We start from the raw sequence: 18,337 nt of genomic DNA, 5'->3' as shown, positions 1-18,337 counted from the left end.
CTTGAGTCATAAAAGAGCCTGCACTAGAGGAGGACATTAAAATTATTTACAGGATTACTTCTTTAGGAACTAAACTTTTAGAAACTAAAACAGCTAATTCAGAAAAGCCAACAGGAAAGAACCTCAGATTTTTCATCTGCTTCTGTCTTTTGGAAGGTAAACTTAGATAACAAAATAATCTATTTCTTATGTTAACATCTCTGCAATGAAATCAAAGGTAACAGGAAAGAAATGAGAAATTTTTCTCAATGTAATATGTCTAATTTAGCTGATTCTAGAAAAAAAGTATCTTTTATACACTCTTGAAAACTATTTTGAATCTAAACAATTCTTAAGAATGAAATATTCTTAATTTGGACTTTACGTTTACTGTTTGGACTGTTGTGTGTTTTGAAAAATAGATTATTTAGAATCTAGTTATGTTGCACTTCAGTCTTTAAATAATTAACCTAGTATATACATAACAATATATGATGTTGTTGCTGGTGAGCTTAACATCAATAACAACATTTATTAAAAAGGCTAAACTAATTTCTGGGGGTATTATCTGTATAGTAAAATTTTGGACAAGCAGTGATCATGTTACATATGTGCATAAGCGTAGTCAGTAGCATATGCCTTTTTAAAAATATCAAACATGCAAAGAAACAAAAATAAGTCCAAAATATCTGCATTACATCCAGAAATGCCAACTTTGCAACCAATATTTCTCATCCATAACTATGGCACCCTAACGATACCTGCATACATGCAAATGTTTCTCTGGGATCAGTAACAACAGGGATTGCTTTTTCCTTCCAGTAACATATACCTAAAACCAGTTCATTGCATTTGGCAATTGTACTAAAAAAATCTCATTCATTTAACTTGAAATCAAGTGGAAAAATGATTTAAATTATTTTATTAAAACAAATTACCGGTAATGGCAATTCTTTTATAAAAAGTTGCCTCAAACAAAATGAGTTTGACATGCCTGCTCTAGATAGTTGAATGCTCCAAAATAAATTCTAGACCAGGCCTGTACATGCAGCCTACCAAGCACCCTTAGACAGAGAACAGACATTTTTTTTAAAGTAATAAAATCACTACCACTGCCCTGAAAGTCATGTTGCCTAGTGCCTCCATGGCTTACCATGACCACAAGCTCCAACACTGTAGATGCTCCTCTAGTCACCAAATCATTGATTAGCCCACCAGCATTCCTTTGCAGACCACAAAGATTTTTAATTTATCAGTGTGGGCCTTTCCTTTCTACAAGATAATAATAATAATAATAATAATAATAATAATAATAATAATAATAATAATAATAATAATAATAATAATAATAATAATAATAATAATAATAATAATAATAATAATAGAAGAAGAAGAAGAAGTTGGAAGGGACCTTGGAGGTCATCTAGTCCAACCCCCTGCTCAGGCAGGAAACCCTATACCATTTCAGACAAATGGCTGGCCAGCCTCTTCTTAAAAACTTCCAGTGTTGGAGCATTCACCACTTCTGGAGGCAGGTTGTTCCACTGGTTAGTTGTTCTAACTGTCAGGAAGTTTATCCTTAGTTCTAGGTTGCTTCTCTCCTTGACTAGTTTCCATCCGTTGCTTCTTGTCCTGCTTTCAGGTGCTTTGGAGAATAGCTTGACTCCCTCTTCCTTGTGGCAGCCCCTGAGATATTGGAACACTGCTATCATGTCACCCCTCACCCTTCTCTTCATTAAACTACACATACCCAATTCCAGCAACCGTTCCCTATATGTTTTAGCCTCCAGTCCCCCAATCATCTTTGTTGCTCTTCTCTGTATTCTTTCTAGAGTCTCGACATCTTTTTTACATCGTGGTGACCAAAACTGGATGCAATATTCCAGGTGTGGCCTTACCAAGGCATTGTAAAGTGGTATTAGTACTTCACGTGATCTTGATTCTATCCCTCTGTTAATGCAGCCTAGCACTGTGTTGGCTTTTTTGGCAGTGGCAGCACACTGCTGGCTCATATTTAAGTGATTGTTCACTAGGACTCCAAGATCTCTCTCACAGTTACTACTATTGAGCAAGGTACCACCTATACTATACCTGTGCATTTGATTTTTCCTGCCTAAATGTAGAACCTTACTTTTTTCACCATTGAATTTCATTTTGTTAGATAGTGCCCAGTGTTCGAGTCTGTCCAGATCCTCCTGTATCTTAAGGAGTATTGGCTATCTTCTGGAGTATTGGCTATTCCTGCCAGCTTGGTGTTGTCTGCAAATTTGATGAGTTCCCCATCTATCCCCTCATCCAAATTGTTGATGAAGATGTTGAAGAGCTGCACAGACCTCTTCTAGATTTTCCTCTTGCCTTTCCGAGTTAACTCCTTGGTCTGTCATTGAGCAAGAATTGACTTTGTAGGGAAGCATATTATCATTTGATGTATATTTAACATATGTTCTACCTTTATTTACCAATTATATTTGTATGCAATCCACATGGAGAGGTTTGAGGAAACTTACAATAGAAAAAATATATTTTTAAAATCATAAGATTAAAACATCGCCTGGCCCGCATCGCCTCCGCTGCCCGCATTGCGCAGCCCCGCCATATAGAGTGGGCTCTGCTGCTTCCACAGCACCAGCTATGCCGGTTCCAGCCCTGGGGGAGAGCCCACTGCCAACACCCTTCGCACCTGTGACTGCAGCAGCACCCCACCCCCACCCCCTCACCTCCTGCACCCGCCAAGATGAGAGTTCTGGCACCTTTTTTTTTTTAGAAAAAAAGCACTGGTTTTAAGCAGTGCTAGTGATGCTTTACAATAGCTATCTTTGAGAGTTTTCTTGTAAACACCCTGGATTTCTCAGAAACTTTTAATTTCAAATTAGATGTTGATTCAATAAATTAGGCAGAAGAAACAAATGTTTAAATACATCTAAATCCCACAGACCTACTGCTTCCTAGGCGCATACTGTAGAGAAAATAAGGCATTGCATTTCTAGCCAGCATAGCCACAGGATGATGGGAACTGTGGTCCATGACACCAAAAAGAAATTAGATTGGGTAAGGCTGGATTAGATTATAAAAGAACAGATGAGGGGAAGTAGGAGCAAGAAACACTTTCCAAGTCTCCGACAAAATAATTGGGGGGGCGGGCAGTTGACTTGGCCTTTTAATTTCAACTCACACCAATTTGTCGAGCCCCGCAGGCTCGACACTACAAGGGGAGGGCAGTCTCATCTCGTCCGACGTCCAGGTCTGTGCGGCTGGACCCCTCTGACAACCCGGCCAACGCCCAGCTGCCCAGACTTGTCCGCTTGCTGGGTTCTCTGTGGAGTTTCCCGGACAAGGGGTGGTGGCCCTGGGTTGGGGGGTGTCGGGTGTGGCCATGTGGGGTGAAGGGAACCTCCCAGGGATACGGGGGTGGTGGTGTTTTGGAGTACTTACCCTGTGAGAGGCAGCACGCCAGGGAGGATGGAGGAGCAGCCGCGCAAGGCGCGGAAGGGGAAGGTGTGGTTTATAGGCAAGGGGCCGGATGTTGGTTTGCATTGGGGGGGGGTGTGGTTACTGTACATGCAGGCAATAAAGAGTGTTGGGAGCATGGTGCTACCAATGCTAACTTTATCCTTGTCGGAAGCTGAACAAAGCGGTCCTTGGTTGTGACCCGTTCCTGCTGTCGGCTGTGTGTGTGTGTGGGTGTCATTTTGCGGACGGGTTGTGACAGTAAGTTAGTGTTCCCTTTTGTTTCCCTTCCCTTTTGCCGTGTACCCTCCTTTCCTTTCTGTTTGTGTTTGGATCGGACATGGCGGAGGGAACACAGGGGGCTGCCCCAGTGGTTGCTGGGGGAGAGCCGGCTGGAGCTGCAGCACCCCTAGAGGTGGTGGAACTGGAGGAGACTCAGCCTGTGGTGAGGCCGAAGGTTCGGGACCCTCCTCCCACGGTTGCTAGAAGCAGATCCCTGGACGCAGGAGACCAGACCCACGGTGGGGAACGGTGGTTTAGTCCTGCACTGGCCCATGTGGACCCTAGACAGGGACACTCAACACGAGCAAGGGCCCCGCTGATGGGTGGTCCAGGTAATCAATCCTGTGACAGTGTGGCTTCGGCTGCTGAAATTCCTGGGGAGGATTCACCCGGTGTTTCATAGCAGTTTGCTGAAGCCCGCCAAGGTGGTGCCTCCAGTGACGAGGGAAGGGGTTCCTGGGCCTGTGCATACTGACCATTATGAGGTGCAGGAAGTCCTCTTTAAGGGTACGGAGGGGAAAGCTACAGTACCTACTCCTATGGAAGGGGTATCCCATAACGGAAGCTTCATGGGTAGCGGAGGCGGACGTCCAGGCACCTCGTCTGGTCCAGGCGTTCCACCACAAACATCCAGGGAAACCGGGTGGGAGGTGGGAAGAGCCTTTGGCCCGAGTGGACGGTGACTCACCTATCACTTCTTGTCTTCCAGGTGGACCCCTGGTAGGGGGAGCCACCTGTGGAGCCCCGCGGGCTCGACACTACAAGGGGAGGGCAGTCTCACCTCATCCGACGTCCGGGTCTGTGCGGATGGACCCCTCTGACAAACTGGCCAATGCCCAGCTGCCTGGACTGCCTCCCGACACTTGTCCACTGCTGGGTTCTCCGTGGAGTTCTGCAGGCGTCCTGCTGTCCACACCTGCACACCCGGGCTCCACGGCGGGCCTCACTAGCCTGCAGCTGGCCTGGCTGTCCTGCCTCCGCCTCTCAGCTGATGGCTACACCTGCGCAGACGGGTAATCCGGGAGGCCCCACAGGCAGTTGGTCGGACGGGCCCAGCACCGCTGCCTTCGTGTCGGCAGGAGGTCCCGCTCGGATGGGGCTGCTGGCTGAACGGACTGTTCCCTGGTTGGGAACGCGGCCTGTTGCCGCCTGTGAGTCGGACCCAGGCGGGTTGGTGGCTGTAGATGTGCGAGCCAAGGCTTCGGTCGCTGCAGCTGCTGCAGAGTCCTTGCCGGTTCTGTCAGTTCTGCCGGGTGGTGAGGTGCAGGGGTTTCCCGGACAAGGGGGGGTGGCCCTGGGTTGGGGGGTGTTGGGTGTGGCCATGTGGGGTGAAGGGAACCTCCCAGAGATACGGGGGGTGTTTTGGAGTACTTACCCTGTGAGAGGCAGCACGCCAGGGAGGACGGATGGAGGGGCAGCCGCACAAGGCGTGGAAGGGGGAGGTGTGGTTTATAGGCACAGGGCCGGATGTTGGTTTGCATTGGGGGTGTGTGGTTACTGTACATGCAGGCAATAAAGAGTGTTGGGAGCATGGTGCTACCAACGCTAACTTTATCCTTGTCGGAAGCTGAATAAAGCGGTCCTTGGTTGTCACCCGTTCCTGCTGTCAGCTGTGTTTGTGTGGGTGTCGTTTTGCGGACGGGTTGTGACACAATTCTTAAGTTCCCATTCAATCCAAAGAATTCTCTTATTGCCTGGATTTTAGGGAGGAGAAGAGGCAAGAGTAGACCACAAAGCCAATCTGTGAGTTTGCTCTCTCGCCTGCCTGCATACCACCTTCCCGATGCAGCACGTGTGTGTATGTGTGTGAGAGACAGAGAGAGAGATCCCCTTTTTGTAAGTTTGCTTACTTTGCAATGCTCCCCATTCTCCACACTTTCGCTTCCCTACTCTCTCTCTCTCTCTCTCTCTCTCTCTCTCTCTCTCTCTCTCTCTCTCTCTCTCTCTCTCTCTCTCCACACACACACACAGACAGAGAGAGCCTGCTTTCTCTCCCTTCTCGTCCTTTTCCTCCAGCTGCACCTGAACAGAGCAGGAGGAGGTTAAAAAAAAGAGAAAGGGGGGAGAAAGGTGGAAGCTCCCCTTTTTTGTAACTCCTTGGCTTCCTCTTCCCCTCGACACTCTGTCTCTCTCTCTCATACACAGAGAGAGACACACACACACAGAGAAAGCCTTCCTGCTTTCTCTCCTTCTCGTCCTTTTCCTCCAGCTGCACCTGAATGGCTGGGCATTCCCTGGCGTGCTAGGCTTACAGAGCACCATGGCCCAAGCGAGGAAAGGTGTGGCGTGGTTTGGCAAAGCAGCCGGATGAAGAAAAGCCCTGCAAAGCGGGGCAGGGTGTGGTGAGGCTGGCCTGGCAAAGCAGAGCCACACGAGGAGAAGCCCGGCAAAGTGGGGCATGGCTGGATGTGACGGGGTTAGGCTGGGAGGGGAGGGGCGGGCTGAGGTAAATGAGCTGCAGCAGATGCCGCACACCACCAACACTTGAATCCTCACCGTTTCCTGTGCATGCACCGGGAGGGTGCCCAGCTGGGTTGGGGTGGGCCAGGGCTGGGCAGCGGGGGCCAGTCCCTTGCCATTTCTGGAACAACCCCGGGGGCCAAATCTCGGCCCTCCCTGGGCCGGATGCAGCCCGTGGGCCTTGTGTTTGACATGTCTGTTTTAGACTGTGTAATACCCCGGCCATATTTTCCAGATTCATGAATCAAATCTTTGCAGATTTAAAAGATACATTCATTATCCTATATTTAGATGATATCTTAACCTACTCTAAGAATGAGGCTCAGCGCACAGACTATGTGCACATAGTCCTCAATATACTAAGAGATAATCACTTCTTTGCCAAGCCAGAAAAATGTTCCTTTGATTTGCATCAATTAGACTTCTTGAATGTGGATGAGCTATTTTAGACTGGGAGAATACAATTTTGTACAAACCAGAGTCTTGCTTCCAGATAAGATGGTAATGTTTTTAGATTAGGAATCAGTATTCTCCATCAGTTCCTACAGTATTTTCTTTCTGATAAGCATTTATTTACCACTCAAATTGCTGTTACTGTAACCAGAAACAGGTAATTATTTTGTGTTTTATTCATTGGAGATAGCCTATTTTATTTGTCTGAATGGCCCCCCATCATCATCCTTCTAAACTGAGTTTAGTCAGATATTGATTAGAAAACATGATGGCTATTCTAACCAAGGGAACAAATAAAAGTGATTAAAGGCATTGCTAACATTGAGTATCAGTTTGAATGTAGCTAAAAACAGAATATCTCAGTTGAAAGATCATGAGATGGCAGTGGATACATCTAAAATTGACTGTGAACTTTCTTCATGATCAAACAGTGGAAGACTCACTCTCACTGGAACAGTTTATGGTTATTTAGAATTCCAAAAGAAACTGAGAAAGACCAGTTTGCTTATATGTTTTAAGCCTCCTAAAATAGCCTCTATTTTAAAGTAATTTGAAATAAGGAGATCTTATTTGGTGATCTGCATTCTCCCCCCTTTTTTCTTAATATCAGCTCTAGCATATGGTAAATGTAAAAAAAGAAAGAAAAAGAAAACACCCGTTCAATTAAAATGTTACCTTCAAAGAGTATTTAAAAGATTGCATCAATATAAGGTGAGTCAAATTCAATACATTGTAGAGCTAAATTCAGTTTTAAACAATAGTTAAAATTACAGCTTGGTAGAGGGGATGGCTTTAAAGGTTAGGAAGGAGAGGTTTAAAAACCCTGGAGGTTTTTAAGAAGAGACTAGACAGTCACTTGTATGAAATGATATAGGGGCTGGACTAGAAGACCTCCAAAGTCTCTTCCAGCTCTATTCTATTCTATAAAAAAAAGAGCCACTTCAAGGCAACAATCAGACGAGCCTGAACAGGGCCAAGAAAGTAACCTGAGTAAATATCTCAGAAAAAACCCTCCTTAGTTCACACAAAGGGAGGGAGGGAGAGTACATTCAGATTTGCAGTTCTGTCATAGCTGTTGCAATAAAAGTAGTCCTGATTTGCATGACATTGGTTTCTCAGTCTAGTCTACCTTGTAGAATTGACAAATTTAGGTCTTACAGCTTCCAGATTCCAGCCTTAAGTCATAATGTAATTAAAGAATGAAATTAAGAGATGTAAAGGGCCGCCCTTAGGAAAACTCTAGACTGTTTGTAAGGATTTAAATTTAATCCTGTTCTAAAGCATTAATTCAAAAACCAAAAAATGTAAACTGGACCATAACCCATGTTCTGGTCCATATGACTTCTTCCAGAGCTTTCGCCTTGAAAAGATGAAAGGTTCACTTGCCACTTAACATAAAATATTATACAATCTAATAATTATGAGAGGATGCATGGTTAATACATAGGTTATGTAGGTCATTAACCATCTAGTTGGATACAGGTGATCTTCAGAGGTTTCCAGAGCAGATTTTTAAAAGTTGGCACTTCCATCACTGCTCATGACTTCCATCTTGAATTTTTTTACAACTCCCATCACTGCCCCTCCTCCCACAAAGTAATTTCTGGATGTATGAGTTCCTTTTCCTAACAAAAGAAAAAAGCCAGGGCACAGAGAGTAAGGAGCTGCTAGGCTTTCTACCTCGTTCATCTTAGACTAGGACTGTTTTATGTATGAATTTGTTTGAAAAATAAGTGCTGGCTGTAGTGCATACTCACACTGCTTATATTTGCCATGTATTTCTCCCCTTTAATTCCTTTATTCAGTCATGACAGTAATATATTGTTCAGCCTTGACAGGAAAAACATTGTGGTTAACAGACTGTGCCATGGTCCCTTTAGGTTTTATAAGGAAGTTGTCAGGGCAGACTTTGAAAACAATTCTGAGTAAACTGCATTGTACATACTATGCAATACATAGTTAGAAAGAATTTTGCCCTGAATAATACAATTCTAATAGGATATTTGATTCCATAATTTAACAAGTGACAGGACTCAAATTTTGACTGTGGTTTTTTTCCTCATTAAAATTAGATAAGATATACTCGTTCTAGTATATGTTTTTTCCTTTGCAGATTTCAGACTTAACAAATATGTCATTGTGTTATGATGGCCCAAACCTGTTGCATCTATTGGCTTTATTTCAGTAATATAGTTTTTATATGCATCCAGCTTCACAGAGCATGATACCAGTTATTCATTGCTAAATTTCACAAATATTTCCATGTAGACTTCATAGATATTTGCAGCTTTTTTAAATGCCATTTGACCACAAGGGGGCAAGGAGAAGTTTCTCTCAGCTAATCTCAACCTCACAATAATCTTTACATTGTTTTTCGCCTTAACATGGAACACGTAGTGAATCAATGTTGTCACAAATATAGCTTTTACTTAATATTGTTATAGCATTTTTTAAAAAATGATATTGTTACTGTGCATTTGATACTGTTTTACCTTCTTATGAGCTGTCCTGGAGTATTAACAAACTTCTAGAAAACTTTCATTAAAGTTTTATAAATGTAGGGATAAGCCTTACTAAACACATAGGTAATATAGTCAAGGCTCGTGTATCCTATTAAGCCAGAAAATGAATTATTTGCTTTTGGTTGGCTTATTGTGCTATACGAACTCAGCCATTACAATTTGTAAATCATTGTACATGGCTTGACATGTTGTATGGGAGTTTCTTAGGTAATACTCAAATAAGACAGCCTGAAGCTTACAATCTCTTATTTATTATTTTCCAGAGCTCCTTCTAATCACAAATGCTAAAAGTCTTTGGTGCAGTTCCCCTCAATGTTCAAGTAACAGACACATAAATATGTAGTGCCAAGCCTCTACAATAAGTTTAAGATAGTTTGCATAAAATAATCCTCCCAATTTCTCCCTCATCCCTGCAGGAAAAAAGTAAAATTTACCGTATATACTTGAGTATAAGCCGAATTTTTCAGCCCACTTTTTGGGCTGAAAAATTCCACTTCGGCTTATACTCCAGTCAACAAAAAAAACTTACCGAGGACTTGTGCGCGGCCGAGGCTTTGGTGCTTCCGGGATCGCCCGCACCTCTCCCAAGCCACCGCCGTCCGAGACCTGCCGAAGTTTGGGGAGGTTTGGGGAGGTGCGCGCGCACCTCCCCAAACTCCGCGCCTTGCCTGCCTGCTTCTTTCCGCAGCGGAAAGAAGCAGGCAGGCAGGGCGCGGAGGAACGGAGACTTGCCGACGTTTGGGGAGGTTTGGGCGCCTCCCCAAACCTCGGCAGGTCTCCGTTCCTCCGCGCAGACCTGCCGACGTTTGGGGAGGTTTGGGCGCCTCCCCAAACCTCCCCAAACCTCGGCAGGTCTCCGTTCCTCCTGCCGACCTTTGGGGAGGTTTGGGCGCCTCCCCAAACCTCCCCAAACGTCGGCAGGTCTGCGCGGAGGAACGGAGACCTGCCGAGGTTTGGGGAGGTTTGGGGAGGCGCCCAAACCTCCCCAAACAGGAACGGAGAACTGCCGAGGTTTGGGGAGGTTTGGGGAGGCGCCCAAACCTCCCCAAAGGTCGGCAGGTCTGCGCGGAGGAACGGAGACCTGCCGAGGTTTGGGGAGGTTTGGGGAGGCGCCCAAACCTCCCCAAACAGGAACGGAGACCTGCCGAGGTTTGGGGACGTTTGGGGAGGCGCCCAAACCTCCCCAAACGTCGGCAGGTCTGCGCGGAGGAACGGAGACCTGCCGAGGTTTGGGGAGGTTTGGGGAGGCGCCCAAACCTCCCCAAACAGGAACGGAGACCTGCCGAGGTTTGGGGAGGTTTGGGGAGGCGCCCAAACCTCCCCAAACGTCGGCAGGTCTGCGCGGAGGAACGGAGACCTGCCGAGGTTTGGGGAGGTTTGGGGAGGCGCCCAAACCTCCCCAAACAGGAACGGAGACCTGCCGAGGTTTGGGGACGTTTGGGGAGGCGCCCAAACCTCCCCAAAGGTCGGCAGGTCTGCGCGGAGGAACGGAGACCTGCCGAGGTTTGGGGAGGCGCCCAAACCTCCCCAAAGGTCGGCAGGAGGAACGGAGACCTGCCGAGGTTTGGGGAGGTTTGGGGAGGCGCCCAAACCTCCCCAAAGGTCGGCAGGTCTGCGCGGAGGAACGGAGACCTGCAGAGGTTTGGGGAGGCGCCCAAACCTCCCCAAAGGTCGGCAGGAGGAACGGAGACCTGCCGAGGTTTGGGGAGGCGCCCAAACCTCCCCAAAGGTCGGCAGGAGGAACGGAGACCTGCCGAGGTTTGGGGAGGTTTGGGGAGGCGCCCAAACCTCCCCAAAGGTCGGCAGGAGGAACGGAGACCTGCCGACGTTTGGGGAGGTTTAGGGAGGCGCCCAAACCTCCCCAAAGGTCGGCAGGAGGAACGGAGACCTGCCGACGAGCCGCGGCCACACAGGGTATTCCTGTGTATTCAGGCTTGCAGAACGGCGGATCGGCTTATACTCGAGTCAATAACTTTTTCCAGTTTTTGGGGGTGAAATTGGGGGTCTCGGCTTATACTCGAGTCGGCTTATACTCAAGTATATACGGTAATTTCTTCTGTCTACATAACATGGTCCCACTTGCTATTAACATCTCTTTGCTACTGGGTTTCACCGCTTCCCAAACAATTTTGTTTTGGTCACCAAAAAGACCACCCTATTTATAGTTTTCTCTCATATCTCAAAATAGCAAATTGCTTGGCCTTTAAAAAATACCTAGCTTTTTTTGTAATGCATATAACATGTCAGTGTGACAAGCAAATAAATGTGAAGACTTTGCATCTATATAATAATGACTTATTTACATAAATATGAAAAAATATCAAGGTAATATCACAAGAGAATTGTACTATGTCTTTTCAAGAATAAATAGAAAGTGTTAGAATGGAGGAATAAAGTAAAAAGATTAATGCAACTAGAATATTCAAAGGAACATAAAATAATAAAGCCGTGCATGATTTCTTGTGCAAGTTTAAGAGATCGCTGCTTTAAAAGTCATGTTAAAGACATCCTACTTTATGAATTTGATTCTTTAAGTCAAAAACAAACCACAAATCATGTTTTAACAGAGTTGTTTTAGGTTAACTGAACTAATATTATTAATTTCTCTGAAAACCTAATCATAGCAATTCAGCATTTGTGGAAACCCAAACATTCTGAGTAATAGTACAATTACATCAGTTAAGAGAGATTGTATCTTTTTGCCTGGAATAAAGGGTAAAATGTAATATGTTCTTCAGGTTGATCTCTATTGACAGACCCAGACGCTTCCCAGCTTAGCCCACAGCTCTGTTCTTAGTGAGCTTGCATCCAAATTCTACCTAGGCCCAGACTCTGCTCAACTTTTGAAATCAGTTGTTAGCTAAGTTCAGCTATGATTTGTCCAATACTCTAAAATGGATTAAATTAAGTTGGATTTAAGATAAGTGAACGTCAATTTTAGAAATTCCCCATCTAGGATTCTGGCTGGGGAATTCTGGGAGCTGATATCCATACATCTTACCGCTGCTAAGACTGAGAAATACTGTCCTATGATAATACTCTGCTTTCCTCTTTCCCTGTCAGTTTTTTCACCATGAGTTACATAACTTGCTATAGTTTGTGTGTCTCTGTGTGTGTGTGTGTGCGTCTGTGTGTGTGTTACTATTTTCTTTGGTTTGTGCTTAAATTGTAAGCCGCCCTGAGTCTTCGGAGAAGGGCGGGAGAAGGGCGGTATACAAATCAAATAGCTAAATAAATAAATAAATATCAATGGAATTAAAATAAATAAATAAATTTTATATATATGTGTGTGTGTGTGTATGTATGTATATATATATATATATATATATATATATATATATATATATATATATATATATATATATATATATATATATATATATATATATATATATATATTTCCTGTTCTCTTTTCCTTCAAGTAGTTAATCAGATGTTATTCAGAGGGAGATAAAACTGTTGAGAGTTTTCACCTCGCTTCTCTAAGTTTCAGGATTTAAAACTGAATCTTAAAGAGAGACTCGTACTTGAAATGCTGGAAAGGAAGGTTCAACTTCCTGCATTGGCTGATGGATGGTAGAATATTTTAGACTTGGCCAAAGGGTGAAGAAAAATGAGCTTTCTGAAACACTCCAGATTTAGATCCTTCCAGCTGCCTTGCAATGATTTTTTCTAACTGAACTGGCTTTCTAATTTCCTCTTCTTCCTTAAAAGGTTAGGGTTTGGGGATGAAGAAGGAATTTTGAATGTAATGTTGGTAGGGATGATAGAAAGCTAGGTTTGATCTAGTTTATCCGAACGACAGTCTCTATCATTTTAAAGCAATGTTTCACTGTCCTAGCTAGGGATACCCGTCAAAGTGCCAAATCAGAAAAACAATAGAGGCTAAGAATACATATTCTTGTCTATGTACAAATGGTCCTCAACTTATAATCATTTGTTTAATGAATGGAAAGACATTGTAATGCTATGTAGCCATACACTACTTTCTGCTGGTATCATGAAAAGGCAGTTTAGATGGGAGAGCAAAAGGTTAAAAATAATATATACATACTCATCTTAATACTCTATTTTGGGGTAAGCCACAAAGAGAGCCACAAAATCACAAAAAGGCTGCAAGAAAAAGTAAATCAAATTAAAGACTTGAAATATAAAAAGGAAATATAGGTGAAACTAGTTTACACTAGCTGTGCTTCTCCATTGCTTTTTATTCTTTAAACTCACCTTTTCCCATTTTGTAGAAGTCAATAAACACCATCCAACTGTACAATGTGTTGATTTTCTCCACTCTCTTTTACTTTGTATATTGTTTTGCAATTTGATCCTCATTAATTCTCTTTATATGACAAGTATGAATTTGTCATATAGAAAAAAATGAATGATAGTGAATCTGCAAAATAAGTAAATGAAGAAAGAATAAAGAAGTCAAAGGAAAGGGGGAAATTGATTGAATTGTGATTGGAAATTGTTGATGAGATCCTCAAAAAGAGAGAGGTGAGAAGTTTAAAAAACTAAAGGCAATCTACAAGCATGGTAGAAAGATGGTTTGCAAAGACAGAAGGGTACATATATAATTAATGGTGTTGACATAAACTAGATTCAGCTAATTTATTGTTTAATTTACATCTCTCTGTCAAGCGATGCTAGGTGGCTTACAACATCATAAAAGCCCAATGTAAAACAATGAAATAATAAAAAGTGGGCTGTGTGAGTTCACCCAATTCAGCATTAAAATTTAACAGAAAATTAGATAAAAATGGACCAATATGTAAACTGGGTGGAAGTGGGATCTTCTAACCTACAGGTCACCTCTAGAGTGGAATATCCCCTTCGAGTCCCAAGACATTTGGCAGAGCCAGGATTTCAGGTCCCTTTGGAAGGCCAAGAGAATAGGGCAGATCTCACTTCAAGGGGCAAAACATTTCAAAGGACAGGAACCCCTGCAGAAGAGGCTTCTCTTGAAACATGCCACTTGGACACTTGGCCAACAAGGTCTGCAGTATGCCGCTTCTGCCAGAACAAATGAGATGGGCCAAAATTCTTGGGGTTTTGTTCTATATCTCATGCCTTTATTTTCTTTGGCATACTGCCTTGTATTCCTTTTTAGTTTTTCATAATTATGCTTGTCCCAAATGAGAACAACGTGTTGGATATGTAGACACAGGATATGCATATGACTACAGATAGCCCTTGAGTTACAAAAAGTGATTTACAACCTGTCCTCAAAATTACTACTGTTGCACTACCTTAAGATCACCTGCCAAAATTCAAGTGTTTGGCAATGGGCTTGCATTTATGATTGTTTGCAGCATCCTGTGGTCATGTGATCATGATTTGCAACCTTCTCAGCTGATTTCCCAGCTGTCAGTTGGGGAAGTTGGATTCATTTAATGACCTATTTAATAAAATAGTAAAAATAGTTGTAAACTTGGAACTAGTCATGTGATGACTCACTAATGAGACTTTTAATGAGTCTTTTGCATCTTTTAGTGACCAAAATTCTAGTCCTGATTGCGGTTGTAAGTTGAGGACTACTTGTATTCCTCACATATTTTCTCCTTTTCTCACACTAAATGTTTCAGTTGATAATTTCTGGAGAAGCTCTGGAGCCCAAACTGAAAGTGACAGAATGACAGGAAATTATGAGTTTCTACTCTAAATAGCTAAATCACTAAAATATACAGTACATTAACTATTATTGTACTTATGACCTGCCCCTCTTGTTGATCCAGCTATCATTACTGCTAACATGATCATAATGATTACATTAGTAAAGAAACAATCAAACACAAGTTTTCTTAGATAATTTTCCAGACAGAAAAAAATAAAAATGTAAAGACAGAGAAATTTGCACAAGTTTGTATCTGGGAATTTATCATCTTTGCTTTTTGATGGGGTTGCACTACCAGCCAGACTTAGTGCATAATCTCTACTGAAGACCAGATAGCAGCCATGGTCTTTGCTCAACTTCATATTTTGCACCAGTTATGCCCTGTCCTGGATAGGGAAGCTTTCTGCTCTGTCACTCGTGCCCTGGTCATTTCTTATTCAGACTACTGTAATGCGTCTATCATAGAAAAATATACAGAAACCTAAGCTGGTATAGAATGCATGTGTGCAAGCAGTTCTGGGCACCAAAAAAAAGCACATGTGACACTTCTGCTGCGCAACCTACATTAGGCTTTAGTCTATTTCTCGATCTGAATGTCTATGGAGATGCTCAGTCTTCCAGGTCATGGTTGTCCCAAAGGTGCTTTTTTCACAAGGCAACTGGTTTATCTTTGAAGATGTTTTACTTCTCATCCAAGAAGCTTCTTCAGTTCTGACTGGATGGGGAATGGCTGGATTTATACTCCTTGCAGACAGCTGGTCATTCTTTTAGCGAGTCATTGAAGCCCCTGGCTTGGTCCATTCCAATATGTTAATTATGACCCATAAAGCCCTACATTGCATAGAGCCAGGTTATCTGTGTAACTCTCTTCTTTGCATTACATCAACCCATCCCAGGCAGGGAAAGCATGTTGCAGATCCCATCAGCCAAAGAATTCTAATTGATGGGGTCCACAAAGAAAGCCATCTCTGTAGTTGCCCTCATCCTGTGGAACATCCTCCTCCTGGAAGTGAAGCAGGCCCCTGCTCTTCTGATCTTCCAGAAAAGATGGCTCTGTGGTCTTGCTTGGAGCACAGACAGGAGCACACAGCCATGGGGCTGGTTCGTGCCCTGAAAATCCTCCAGTGTCCTTTTAATTAATTTTTAACATTGCTCATCTCCTTTAAATTTTATATACTGTTTTTATGTTTTTAATATTTCATTGTACACCTCCCAAAGTCACTCTGTAAGGGAGATGGGAGGCTTTATAATTGGATAGATAAAAATAATATTCTTCAAACTGTGTCTTACTTGGAAGAGCTCATCCTCCAAACTGGTTTCTTTAGTAGCAGAGCAGCATGTCTTATAGATGAAGTCTTCCAAATGAGAAAGGGTGACTCAGTTTTTCTAAAATGTTATCCAGGAAACAAAATTTTGTTTCCTTCTCTCCTTCAGGCCAACTCAAAATTGAAGCCTCTATAGCTGTGTAATAAACAGTGGCCACCAGCCAATACAAGGCTATGCACTCACGGCTTGTAATATGAGCTCTGTTCCTAAGAGACTAAAAAGACTTGAATAGCAGCTGTCTTGTTTTAGTTGCTTATTATTTCCAGAGTTTTTATAATAATTTCAGGTACTTTCTGTAATGTATTGGGCTTGTTTTGTTAAGGGAACACCAGTGGGAAGGTTGCTTGAGCAGGGAAGCTGGCTAACGGCTCCCAGCTCCTCAGACAACCCGTCTCCAGCGCTGCTATTGGTTGCCTCTAGGGCGGCAATAGGTTGCTTTAAACCTATTGGCTGCCGCTAGAGGCCAGGGTATAAATTGCTGCATTCGCAGCCCTGTTTCTCAGTTCAGATCCTGTAAGTAATAAACAATGATCTTTGCTGAACTCACTCACCTCGTCTTCGTCATTAAGCAACGAACCCAGTACATAACACTTTCAGTTTCTATCAGAAATGTAATCTTGTGCATCTGACTTTTTACACTATGTGATGGATTTATATGATGAAAGCTTCTTTTGCTAGTATTTTGTTGCTTGTCTGTTTCTTCTTATCTCTATCCTTCCCAGCATGAGTTTTTTTTGCCAACTATGAAAAATTGAGCACAGAAAAGTGCTGAACACCCTGTCCTCCAAGAACCTAATAATAATCTCTTTGTTCAAATGAGCCGAATGGGTGGCTCCAACATTTAATTTGTAAAAGCAGAGAGGGCAAAAATAAAGCATATTTGAAAACTCCACCCTTTGCTTTAAGGGCTCTGACCTATAAAACTATATCAATAAGAGATTCTGCCATATTTTTTTTGCTACAGATTAGAGCATGAAAGATAACTCCATGAATGCATAATATCAGAAAGATCAGCAGGTTTCTGAATATGTTCCATGGCATCACAGTAGGAAAAATAGGTTCAAATTGCATTAGAGACCACATACATCTTTACTCCAAATACTACTTAGCATTTATGTGTCATGGATACTACTCACATGTGCAGATAACTGAAGTATTCAAACAGGCAATTGCCATTGGCAGTTTCCCACAGCATGCTTTGCTGCAGTCTCAGATATTAAGCTAAATAAGAAGGAAACATATGGTTTGGTTTGGTTTGTTTAGCGCCTCTGAATCTGTGTTGGCTCAGAGAGAAAGAGAGGGAGATTGACTGGCCCAATGTCACCCAGCTCACTTTGTGCCTAAGATGACACTAGAACTCACAGTGTTATCGTTTCTAGCCTGGTGCCTTAATACCGAACTGGGGTGGTGATGATGGTATTCAGATGGTTCATAAATATCAGTTTACTACCTATATGCTACATAAGAGAGACAGAAGGCTACATCTAAAAAAAACCCTCTGTAACCTCTGCCATTCTTTTCTATGAATGATTCCTGCTCAAAATTTCTGGTCTCCTCCTAGTTAGGTCCAAAATAACAGAAACTCTGAAAGCCTGTATCAACTTGTATCGACTTGGTAAGGTGTTGCCAAATCTAGTATGATTAAAAGCCCGATTACTGAGCAGACTTAGGAAAGATTTTAAAAGCATGTTTTTCTTTTTAGAAAATGGAATTTGTGTCAAAATGAAGGACACCAAGAACAGAAACATCATGAAGAGAGGGATAAGTAGAAGAAAAAGCAGAAACAAAAGAGCAAGAAAAAAAGAATGTAAGAAATATCATACTTCTATTTTATACTTGATAATTTAAGCATTTTTTTCTTCTGTTCAATTGTATCTATTTCTCAGAGACTACCTGGACATGTTCCTGCAGTTTTCTTAGCAATGGTTTTCCACTGCTTCCTTCCTAGGACTAAGAAAAAGTGACTGGCACAAGGTCACCCAGCTGGCTTTGTGTCCATAACAGGACTAGAAGTCATAGTCTCCTGGTTTCTAACTTAATACTATAACCACTGCACCTAACTGGCTCTCAAACAAAATTTTAAAACCCCTAAACTAATAAGGGGAAGTTGAATAGCTATCCAAAAAAACCAGACTGAAACTCTTGCATTAATATGATTGGTTGATAACCCTATGCAAATATTCAGTTTGGAGCATAGGTGTCAAACTCCCCACATCATGTGATGTGTTGCAATGTATTGTGACTTTTTTGCATTGCT

This window comes from Vipera berus (assembly GCF_964194415.1).
Source record: "Vipera berus genome assembly, chromosome: Z".
In the NCBI taxonomy this organism is placed as follows: domain Eukaryota; kingdom Metazoa; phylum Chordata; class Lepidosauria; order Squamata; family Viperidae; genus Vipera; species Vipera berus.
This window is presented reverse-complemented; position numbering follows the sequence as displayed.